This window comes from Echinops telfairi, unplaced genomic scaffold (genome assembly GCF_000313985.2).
Source record: "Echinops telfairi isolate 266 unplaced genomic scaffold, ASM31398v2 ScPeMD7_7469;HRSCAF=8507_1, whole genome shotgun sequence".
Taxonomy (NCBI): Eukaryota; Metazoa; Chordata; class Mammalia; order Afrosoricida; family Tenrecidae; genus Echinops; species Echinops telfairi.
Genome location: NW_022111373.1, coordinates 77,429,960 through 77,440,938, shown reverse-complemented (window position 1 = coordinate 77,440,938; position 10,979 = coordinate 77,429,960).

The window sequence follows — 10,979 nt, the reverse complement described above, 5'->3', positions numbered from 1 at the left end:
CATGAGGGAGGGGGGAGCGGGGAGGGAGGGGAAAATGTTTTGAGAATGATGAGGACAATGAATGTACAAACACACTTTACACAATCGATGTGTGTATAGATTGTGAAAAGAGTTGTATGAGCCCCTAACAAAATGATTTTTTTTTAATCTGCAAACATCTGGCATCTTCTGCAAAGCCTGAGCTTGTTTTCCCAATTTATAAACTATCAAGGGTTCATGAGGGAGGGGGGAGCGGGGAGGGAGGGGAAAATGTTTTGAGAATGATGAGGGCAATGAATGTACAAACACACTTTACACAATCGATGTGTGTATAGATTGTGAAAAGAGTTGTATGAGCCCCTAACAAAATGATTTTTTTTTTAATCTGCAAACATCTGGCATCTTCTGCAAAGCCTGAGCTTGTTTTCCCAATTCTAATTTCTCCAAACTCTTCCCACAGTGAGTTAGCTGAGGCTCACATGTTGGTTTTCTCTTCTTCTCTTCTTCCTTCTGGGGGACACCCGTGCCTCCCCAAGCTGACGTGACTCTTCACAGACTTGTAAAACACACATCAGTCAACTTTATTTTATATCTTAGGCATGGAGTTGAAAAATGTTCTTTATAGCTTTAAAAATCATGTAAAGAAGACCCAAATCCTCACAACTGCACTAATAGGCAATTTCATGATAAATGGAGCGAAGGTTGAGGTTGTCAAGGATTGTGTCTTGCTTGGATCCACAATGGATGCTCATGAAAACAGCAGTCAAGAGATCAAAAGATGCATTGCATTGGGAAAATCTGCTGCTCAAGATCTCTGCAGAGTGTTGAAAAGCAAGGATGTTACTTTGAAGACGAAGGTGTTTCTGACCCAACCTATAGGATTTTCCATCACGCCATGGGCATTTCAATGTTGGACACTGAATAAGGAAGACTAGGAAGAATGGATGCATTTGAATTGTGATACTGGTGGAGAATATTGAAAGTACCAAAAAGGACAAACAAGTCTGTCTGGGAAAAAGCACAGCCAGAGTGCTCCTTCGAGGCGAGGATGGTGAGTCTTCCGCGGACACACTTGGGACACATCAGTCCGCGGACACACTTGGGACACATCATCAGGACGGGGCAGTCCGTGGAGAGGGGCGCTGAAAACGAGGAAGGATCTCAGCAAGATGGACGGACACCGTGGCTGCAGCAATAGGCTCAGGCGTAGAAACAATTGTGCGATGGCGCAGGCCTGGGCAGCGTTTGCTTCAGTTGTATGGAGGGTCGGCATGAGTCAGAACCGACTTGATGGCACCTCATAACAAAAGCATGTGTTGGAAGTCCTGTGTTACCACCATAGAGCTCTAATTGTAGTAGGTGGAAACTAAAGAGAAAGGGAAAATGTAAACCACGAGGGATCCAAGAAGGGTCACCGAAGGGCACACAGTTCATCACCCATAGTGTAACGGGGTCAGAACACTCAGCTGGGGGCTGCTAGTGCCTTTCTGTAGGTCATGCTGATCCGTCTATGCCATTCTTCTCTTTGAGATTAAAAAAAAGTGTTGGGTAGGAATTCACATTTAGATACCCATTGATGAATTTAAATGCCTTTCCTGATTTCCCCTTTTATGAAAATCTTGTAACTACTAGTAATAGTCCAGAGTTCAATGGAGTTGTTCTTGTTGATGAATGTTTTACTCCATGAAATACAAACAAGTTTCAACAACAGAACAGAGAATATGTAATCAATACATCTGGGCTCCTGGTCAGGACTGCCCTCCAGGCCTGGCACTTGATAGCTTCACAGAAAATGGATATTGGAAAGGAAGATCACACGCCATTAAAAGCAGAACCACAGATGTAGGGCCTCTAGTGTCAGTGGGAATCAGTTACGTGTCTGATGGAAGTCTCTGTGAATCTCAAATAGTGACAGTATGGCAATTCTTTTATTCATTGCTAGAATTCCCCAGAGTGGCTCTTTGACTGTTCTCCACTCCTGCCTGTCTCCCCCTCACAGCCAGATTGCCACAGCTATTACTATGGTGAGAAAACCAAGGCCACCCCTCACCTATTCACTTGGCATACCTTCTTCACCCCTCAAAGTCTTCTGACCGTCATTCAGCCATCACTCTCTTGTTTGGGGCTTCTACCTCCTCTGGACTGATTGCTTCCCCTTGATCTACTGACATACTAAAGCCCACACCGTCAACCCAATGTGAAAGCCACGATCTACTCCTATTGCAACGCTGCTATTGCTGTACTCTCCATGCCGCCCTATGGCTGACCAAGATCTCACCATTCCTTTGCTCTTACCATTTTCTCTGCCTGGAAAGCAAACTTTTCCCTATTCTTCTCTCGGAGAACTCTTAATCATCCTACAAAACTCAACTCCACGTTGATCCCTGTGGTGCTTTGCCTGAGCACTGGTCTTCCCCAGCAAACTTACTAGTCCTTGCCTTCAAGAGATAAAGCTCCTAACAGACAGAACCCAGGAACAGGAGTGGGAACAGCGATACCAAAAGGGTCGGGGAAGGGGGAGAGAGGGGGGGAGGAAGGGGTGCTGAATGGCACATAACCGCACACACCTTCAGGGGGAAGAACAACATAAATCCCTCAACGCCATCAGCAGTTCCGTGGATAAAGATGAGTCAGTGGTTTCCATAAAGATCACAGCCTTGGAAAGTCCTCGGGCCCTTCTCCTCTGCCCCCATCAAGACAGAACGGCCGGCACCACGGGGCGTCTGTTCCTGAGTTTTCTCCTAAAGAATGCATACATTAACACAATGGACTGACCTGACGCAGTGGCTGCAGCAAGGGGCTCCAGCAGAGGAGCACGGGTGCCGATGGCACTGTTTCTTTCTGCTGTGCATAGGTCTCTATGGGTCGGATCTGACTCAGTGGACCCCAACAACAATAATGTTGTTCTTAGGTACTTCCTGTCAAGTTGGCTCTGTCTCGGGGCAGTCTTATGTGTAACAGAACGAAATCAGGCTCAGTCCAGTCCCATCTTAGTGCCTTCTAAAGGACATGGGCGAGAGGAGACTCAGGCATACAACTATATCAAACCATGCTCTGTGGGGCTCCGGGTAGTTTTCATTGGCTCATTTTCGGAAGGGGATTGCCAGGCCTCTTTTCCTAGTCTGCCTTAGTCAGGGGCCTCTGCTGAAATCTGCCCACTCCGAGTGATCCTCCTAGCATTTGAAATACCTGCGGTGAGGCTTCCAGTGTCCTAGCAACACATAAGCCACCACAGTACGATAAATAGGCAGTAATCTCACATAACGGTAAACGGTCCAGTTTGTTTGGTGGAAAGCGTATTACTTAGCCTGTTAGTCTGCATTTCTAAAAGGGATCAAGTGACCTCTCCATTGTATGATGGACACTGAAATGGCCTGTTAAACCCAGGGGTCACAATTCATACCAACTAGCCAAGGGAGAATGAGAAGACCGTCTACTTCCATAAAGATTGACAGCCTAGGAAACCCACTAGACCAGGATGGGGATCATCAGGCTTGTGGGTCATAAAAGCCCCAAGAAATCATCAGTAGCAGCCGGCATCAACACCTCTCCGAAGAGAAACAGCTATTACATCAGGGTGAGTTAATCAAATGTTTGACTAAATATAGCAGGCTAATTTTAACACTGATCGTTCCAAATGGCCAGCAAAGGACATTATAAATATCCAAATGGCCATTGGCAGGAAAACAGATCCCCATTCACTGTCGAGGGTTACTATGAGCCAACACAGACTCAGTGGCAATGAGTTTGACTTAGTTCATTGGGTATCACCCACATTGTCTCAGAATTCGGCCTCATAGGGGAAAAGTAGACCTGTTGCCCATGGTTTCCAAGGCTGTAAATCCTGACAGAAGGCTGCTCACCATCTTTCCCCCCACTGAGCTGCTGGCGGGTTTGAGCTACCAGCCTTCATGGAGATGCCCATCATGTAATCCACTGTGCGCCCGAAGTTCCTTCTGCCCATGTCCCTTTTCCCCCCCGAAATGCAAGTATAATATAGGTAGTGACCAAAGAAATGTTATTGTTTTATATTAAAGACCAGCTTTGAGAAATGTTGAGCTCTGGTGGTGTAGTGGTTATGCATTGGGCTATGACATGCAAGGTCAGCAATTAAAAACCATCAGTGTGCTCCAAGGGAGAAATGTGGGGCTTTCCACTTCCATAAGGAGTTACACTCCCATAAACCCTCAGAGGCAGTTCTACCCTGTCCTATAGGGTTCCTGTGAGTTGGCATCCAGGTTTGAGTTGGAGTTTGATTTTCATGGAATGCACTGTCCTCGTGGTGAAGTAGTTAAGCCATCAGCTGCCCCATGAAAAGTCAGGGGCTCACACCTACCGGTTCCAAAAGAAACAAATGAATGCTTCCAGAAAGATCATAGCCTTTCGTGTCTCATCAATTGAAAAGTGCCTGAGAGGAACTGATGAGAGGTGAACGATGGGTATGCATGATATGGGGCTGGAGGAAAGAAAAAAGAAAAATAGGACCTGCATGAAGCAGGGAACCAATAGAGAGGTCTGCATGGCCAGCCCCAATCCCAACTTCATGGACACCTCCCCTCCCCGCAGAAGAATGCGCTTCAGAGGACAGCACTGAAGCTACAGCTCAGGGAGAGGGGCACATGTGATCAGAGCACATGGGAGCAGAGAAAGTGCAACACATCCTGGCCCACCAAGCCCCGAGGATGATGCTCCTGTTCAGAGCAGCCAATGCACAGAGAGGACCATAGGGCCAGCACCACCACAAGACACACATTCCTCACTGACCCATAGCACTTCAAGGGATGACACTGGAGGCACCATGCAGGAATTGTGCCAAATCTGATCCCAGCATTCCGGGGCAAAATGGTACGGACGTGTAACTGAGCAGCAAGGAGAGCAAAGCAGGGAAGGCCCCGGGGAGTACTAAAAATGGATTTTGGGGTCAGCATGTGGCAGCCCATCAGGCTGAACTGGAAAACACTCCTAAAGGTCAGCAAACAGACCTGGAACGATTTATAGGCTTTTCTTTTTTTGTTGTCATTTTTGTTGTTTTGCTCTCTCTTTTGTGTGTGTGTTTATTATTGTCTGTGCATGCCTATCCAGATAAGACAGGCAGGATGAACAATCCAGAGGAGAAAACAATGGGACCAATGGTTTCGGAGGGGTGGGGGGAGATACGGGAGAGGGGGTGGTGGGGGAAAGGAAGTGGTGTTAACAAACCAGGGACAAGGGAACAACAAGTTATCTAAAATCAATGGTGAGGAGGGTGTAGGATGCCTGGTAGGGTTTGATCAAGGGCAATGTAACCAAGAGGAATTACTGAAACCCGAATGAAGGCCGAACATGATAGTGGGACAAGAGGAAAGTAAAAGGAAAGAGAGGAAAGAACTAGGAGGCAAAGGGCATTTATAGAGGTCTAACTACAGGCATGTATATATGTAAATACATTTATATGTAATGATAGGGATATAGATCTATGTAAATTCTCTCGCTCTCTGCATATGTTTAGTATTACCATAGCAGATAGACACTGGGCCTCTACTCAAGTACTCCCTCAACACAAGAACACTTTGTTCTAATAACCTGGCATTCCTTGATGCTCACCGTCCCGACAAGATCCCTGAAGACAAAATGGGTGCATAAGCAAATGTGGTGAAGAAAGCTGATGTTGCCTGGCTATTACAAGATATAGTGTCTGGGGTCTTAAAAGTTTGAAGATAAACAAGCAGCAGATCTAGCTGAGAATCAACAAAGCCCACATGGAAGAAGCACACCAGCCTGTGTGATCATGAGGTGTTGATGGGATCATGTATCAGGCATCACAAACCCAGAACAAAAAATCATATTGATGTGAATGAGGGGGAGTGTGGAGTGGAGACCCAGAGTCCATCTGTAGACAATTGGACATCCCTTACAGAAGGATCACAAGGAAGAGATGAGTCAGTCAAGGTGCATCATAGCACCAATGAAACATACAACTTTCGACTAGTTCTTTAATGCTTCCTTCCACCCCCCCACCTCCCCCCCACACTATATGACCCCAATTCTACCTTACAAATCTGACTAGACCAGAGCATGTACATGGGTACAGATAAGAGCTGGAAACACAGGGATTCCAGGACAGATAAACCCCTCAGGACCAATATTGAGAGCAGTGATACCAGGAGGGGAAGGGGAAAGTGGGGAAGAAAGGGGAAATGATCACAATGATCTACATATAACCCCCTCCCAGGGGGACAGACAACAGAAAAGTGCGTGAAGGGAGACATTGGTCAGTGTAAGATATGAAAAAATAATAATTTATAAATTATCAAGGGATCATGAGGGAGGGAGGGAGGAGAAGGGAGGGGAAAAATTAGCTGAAACCAAGGGCTCAAGTAGAAAGAAAATGTTTTGAAAATGATGATGGCAACAAATGTACAAATGTCCTTGACACAATGGCTGTAAGTATAGATTGTGATAAGAGTTGTACAAGCCCCCAATAAAATATTTTTTAATAAAAATAGGAAAGAAACCAACAATTTACATACATAGATATAAATATTGATATGTAAATGTATAATTATATAAATGTAGGTATATTTGCCTATACATGTACATATATGTAAATACAACAAGGAAGCAGATGGACTTTAGGCCTATACTAAAAACTTCACCTAAGTATGAGAATGGTTTGTTCTAATAATTTTGCCGCTGTATGGTACTCACCTACCCAACACAATCGCTGAAGACAAAATGGGTGCATAAGCAAATGTGGCAAAGATAGCTGATGGTACCTGGCTATTAAAAGATATAGCATCTGGCTCTTAAAGGATTTGAAGTCAAACATGCAACCATTGATCAGGGAAGCAACAAAACTGTGTTAGTCTGGGTAGACTAGAGAAACAAATCCATGGACACACATATGTGTATAAGAAATAGATTTATACACGAGAGGAATTGAACATTGAGAAAACATCCCAACCCAGTCCAGTCCAAGGCCATAAGTCTGATATTAGCATATATGTCCAATACCAATCTATACAGTCCTCTTCAGACTCATGAAACACATGCAATGAAGCTAAATGCAGGACAATCACAAACCAGTGGGTATAAAGTCTTTGGGTCCAATGGCGGTGGAAACATCTCAGTGCTGGCAGGGGTCTCTCTGTGGCTTTTCCAGCTTCTGAGGTCTGGTTGCATCCCTGTGGCTTGTCTTCTGCAATGTCTCTCAGGGAGTAGGAGGGAGAAAGAGGTGTCTTCCGCCTCCAAGGAGGAAGTACCAGATTTCCCAGAATTTTCAGAAGGTCATGCCCACAGAAGTCTCATTGGCTATCTCCAGATTGACAGCCTAGACTCCACCCCTATACTCTTAATCCTTAAATTGACACCAGATTAGGTGACTACCACAAAAACCCACATGGAAGCAGCATACCAGCCTGTGTGATGATGAGATATCGACAGATTAGGTATCAGAAGTTCAAAACCAAGCAATCAAATTGATGTGAAGAAGTGTGGACAAAGTGGAGACCCCAAACCCCCCTGCAAGACAATCAGGCAGTCCCTTAAAGAGGGCCATGCAGAGGGCATGAGGAATTCAGGGTGCAGTATAGCACTGATGAAACACATAACTCTCCTCTGGTTCTTTAATATTCCCTCCCCTTACTATTAAGGCTTATGTTTCACCTCATTAATACCATTAGACCTACGTATGTTTATCTGTATAATTAAGATCATTGGATGCAGGAATGCCAGGATGGATGACCCTTCAAAAATAGCAATGGGAGTAATGATTCCCTGAGGATACAGGAAAACAGGGGGAAGGGGAGGGGAAACAGGGAAGGGGGAGCTGATAGTAAGGACGGCTGTATAGCACCAGTAGAGGGGAAAGAATAACAGAATTATAGGTGAATGGATATGTTGGATGCAGTAAGATATGGCTAAAATATATTTAATTTATATATATATGCACACACACACACACACAGACACAAGTGTTCCTGGGGAAAGGGTGAAGGAGGGAGGGGATAAAGGTGAGCTGATATCAAAGAGTTCAAGGAGAAAGAAAGTGTTTAGAAACTGATTGTAGTAGCAGTTGTACAAGTATGGCTGATCTATTTGAATTATGAAATGTTATGACCTCTAAAAGAGCTCCCAATAAAATGATGAATTATAAAAAAGATCACAGCCTTGGAAACCCTGGGGGCAGTTCTGTGCTGCCTCCTGGGCCACTCTGAGCCAGCCTTGTTCCTACCCTTAGTGAGTTTGTTTGGTTAGATTTCTTTTAAAGAAAGTACAAATTAACATAAAATTAAATGTACTAGGATTGAAATTTTCTTTCTTCTCTTTTTTTTGGTCCCTGAATTTTCTTCTGTTTTATATTTGAGAATAATGTACTGGGAACCTAAGTGAGAAATAAGTGAGGCTCTCTCCGCTCCCCTGTTCATCTGGAGGACACAAATGTCCAAACAACTCCAGGAGCCTTGTAGTTCCTCCACACGGCCTAATTCTTGTAATAGTTATTTGCCCTTAGTTTGTCTCTACATGGGAGTTTGCAGCTACATGCATTCTAATAGAGACTGTCAACACACACACACACACACACACACACTCTATAAAGCAGGCAATTAATCATTTTCTCCCCCAAGACCAGATTTTACAGTCAGCAGCCAATTGTCAGCACACATGCTCCTAAACACATACCAGCTAATAGATTAATTCGCATGGCAAAGGCATCGTGGGAAGAAAACCTGTGTTCCCAGATTTCTCAGGCAGGTGCTCTGCATGTTAACATGAAGATCAGTCCTCCTGGCTCCAACCCCTCGGGCAAAGTGCCCACAATGACTTACAATTCTGAACACAGTGGATGTTAAGATAGTTCGCCAAACTGCAAGCTGAGAGCTGGTTTACACAGCTCCACAGCGGTAACCCAAGAGCAGCGCCCTCAGTGCAGGGAGGGGACTCCTGGGGGAGCTCTGGCTTTTGGGGTGGGGCCTTTTGGTCTCACATTCACCTTCAGAGAAGATCGTGGGGCTGCAATCCGTCACACTCTTTCTTACACGTCCTGCTGGTGATTGCCCCGTTCCTCATATTCCCTCTTGCAAAGTAGGGAATGTTCGGAGTCCTGATGAAACTGACACCCTTTGGAATCCATCCATTTGTTCGGATGAGCGAAGACAGGCACGCGGATGTGTGCACACACCCCTTAGTGTTCAGGGCCCGCTCTCTCCCCTCCCGCTCCCAGGGCCGCCTTGTATCCTTCATGCCTCTGTCTTTGATGCCCTGCAGTTAGTGCCCTTCTGCACCCAGGGCCCGTGGCTCTGTACAGCTCTGTAAAACTCTGTTGAGGGGAGAAATTAGGACGGTGGTGGCTCCGATCTTTCACAGCTGCAGGAAAGAAAAACAAACATGTCATGTTTTTCCATTTCAGCCAGTCAACCTTCTCAGAGCAATGATACAAAGGGGAGACCGACTGAGAGAGGCACTATCTAGGGGGCATCCTATGCCATTTCCAAAATTCCATGAAAGCATGGAACAGCATTTTTCGTTTCCATCAGCAAGGAATAGCCAGGGTCTATTTTCCAAACAGGAATCTTAAAAATGCCAACAGGGCTGTAGCTGCCCTCTTCTCCTGCTTTTAGATTTCTCCAGCTATGGCAAAGGCAGGCTTCCTCTCACCTCACCGTCCTCAGTAAACAGAGCTTAATCATCTGGGGAAGGCTGCTTCTGAGAAAGGAACCCCGAGAGGGTAGGAGCACTCCCCTGGGGATTTCGTTTCCCAACGCAGCCTACGTGTCCAGGAAAATGGTGGCCTTCCATCAAGGCAGCGAGCCCGTCTTACCTACCTCTCCACTGTAATCCTGCAGAAATCCCACCTGTTTTCAAAGACACCGTCATTATTGTTCTTAATGCTCACCCCCGCCCAAAAGATGGGGGGACGTGGAGGGAAGGATTAGGCTCCCACTAACCCAGCAACTCTCTCTTGTTCTGGCACCTTAAGAAGAAAACGATTCCACTGCCCTTCCGTAACTGGAGCAAAGCCTTCCCTGCCGGCAGGCCCTGTGGTCCACACTGGCGCACGCACGCTTCCTCCAGAAAGTCAGATTGGGTGAACAATGCCCCACTGTGTGTACAGGATGGGAAGTGCTCTCTTCCTGGGGCTGGGAGCACACCCTCCACAAAGCCAGACATGCACAACGGGCCTGCGTTTCACCGCAGGAAATAAGATGGGTGGCTTCAGGCACCATTAATCATTTTGAAGTGATTATTCTCAACACACAAAAAAAGGAAAAAAGCAAACCAAGGATGCAGCTTGAGTTAAGTCATGCTCGATAAAAATTAGCACTTCTTTTCCTCCAAAATCACATTTCCCTGGTTTCATGGAGAACAGGAAGGGCTCTCTGTGTTAACAAAAGCTGGGGTGGGTCGTGGGACGGATAGAGAATCTGTTTCCTCCTTAATTAGAACTCAGACAAATGCTTAGAACATGACATCTCCCTAAAGAATGCCTTAGAGGGAAATTCAGATCGGGGCCAGTGGTAGTGAGACCCTCACATTTTCCCCTTTTCTGCCCAGAAACATATACAGACATTGAGGAAGAAGATAAAGCAAAAACAATTGGGCTCTTGCTTTCTTTAGACAGCTTCACATTCCCCGATGGAAAAGTCAGAAAGCAGAGCTTGGGACAGCCCAGTTTTGTGCTCTTTCGTAATGGACACTGAGAACCACAAGGCCCTAAAGCCCAGAAAGGCCCTAGAAAGGCTGCCCGGATTGGTGAGCCCTCTGAGAGGGAAGCCAGTACCAGCCAATCCCTCGATCTGTGGCCCTTTGCAGAAAACATCTCCTCGTCTAAGCCTTTGAAGTAAAATTGCTTCTCTAGCAAAGAAAAAGTGGTAACTGGAAAATGAAATCATCAAATCTTTCACTCTAACTTTCCCAGGAGATTGCATTTCCTGCTATCCTAGTTGAGAGGAAATTCACTTACATAAATGTGTGTGTGTGTGTGTGTGTGTGTGTGTGTGTGTGTGTGTGTGTGTGTGTGT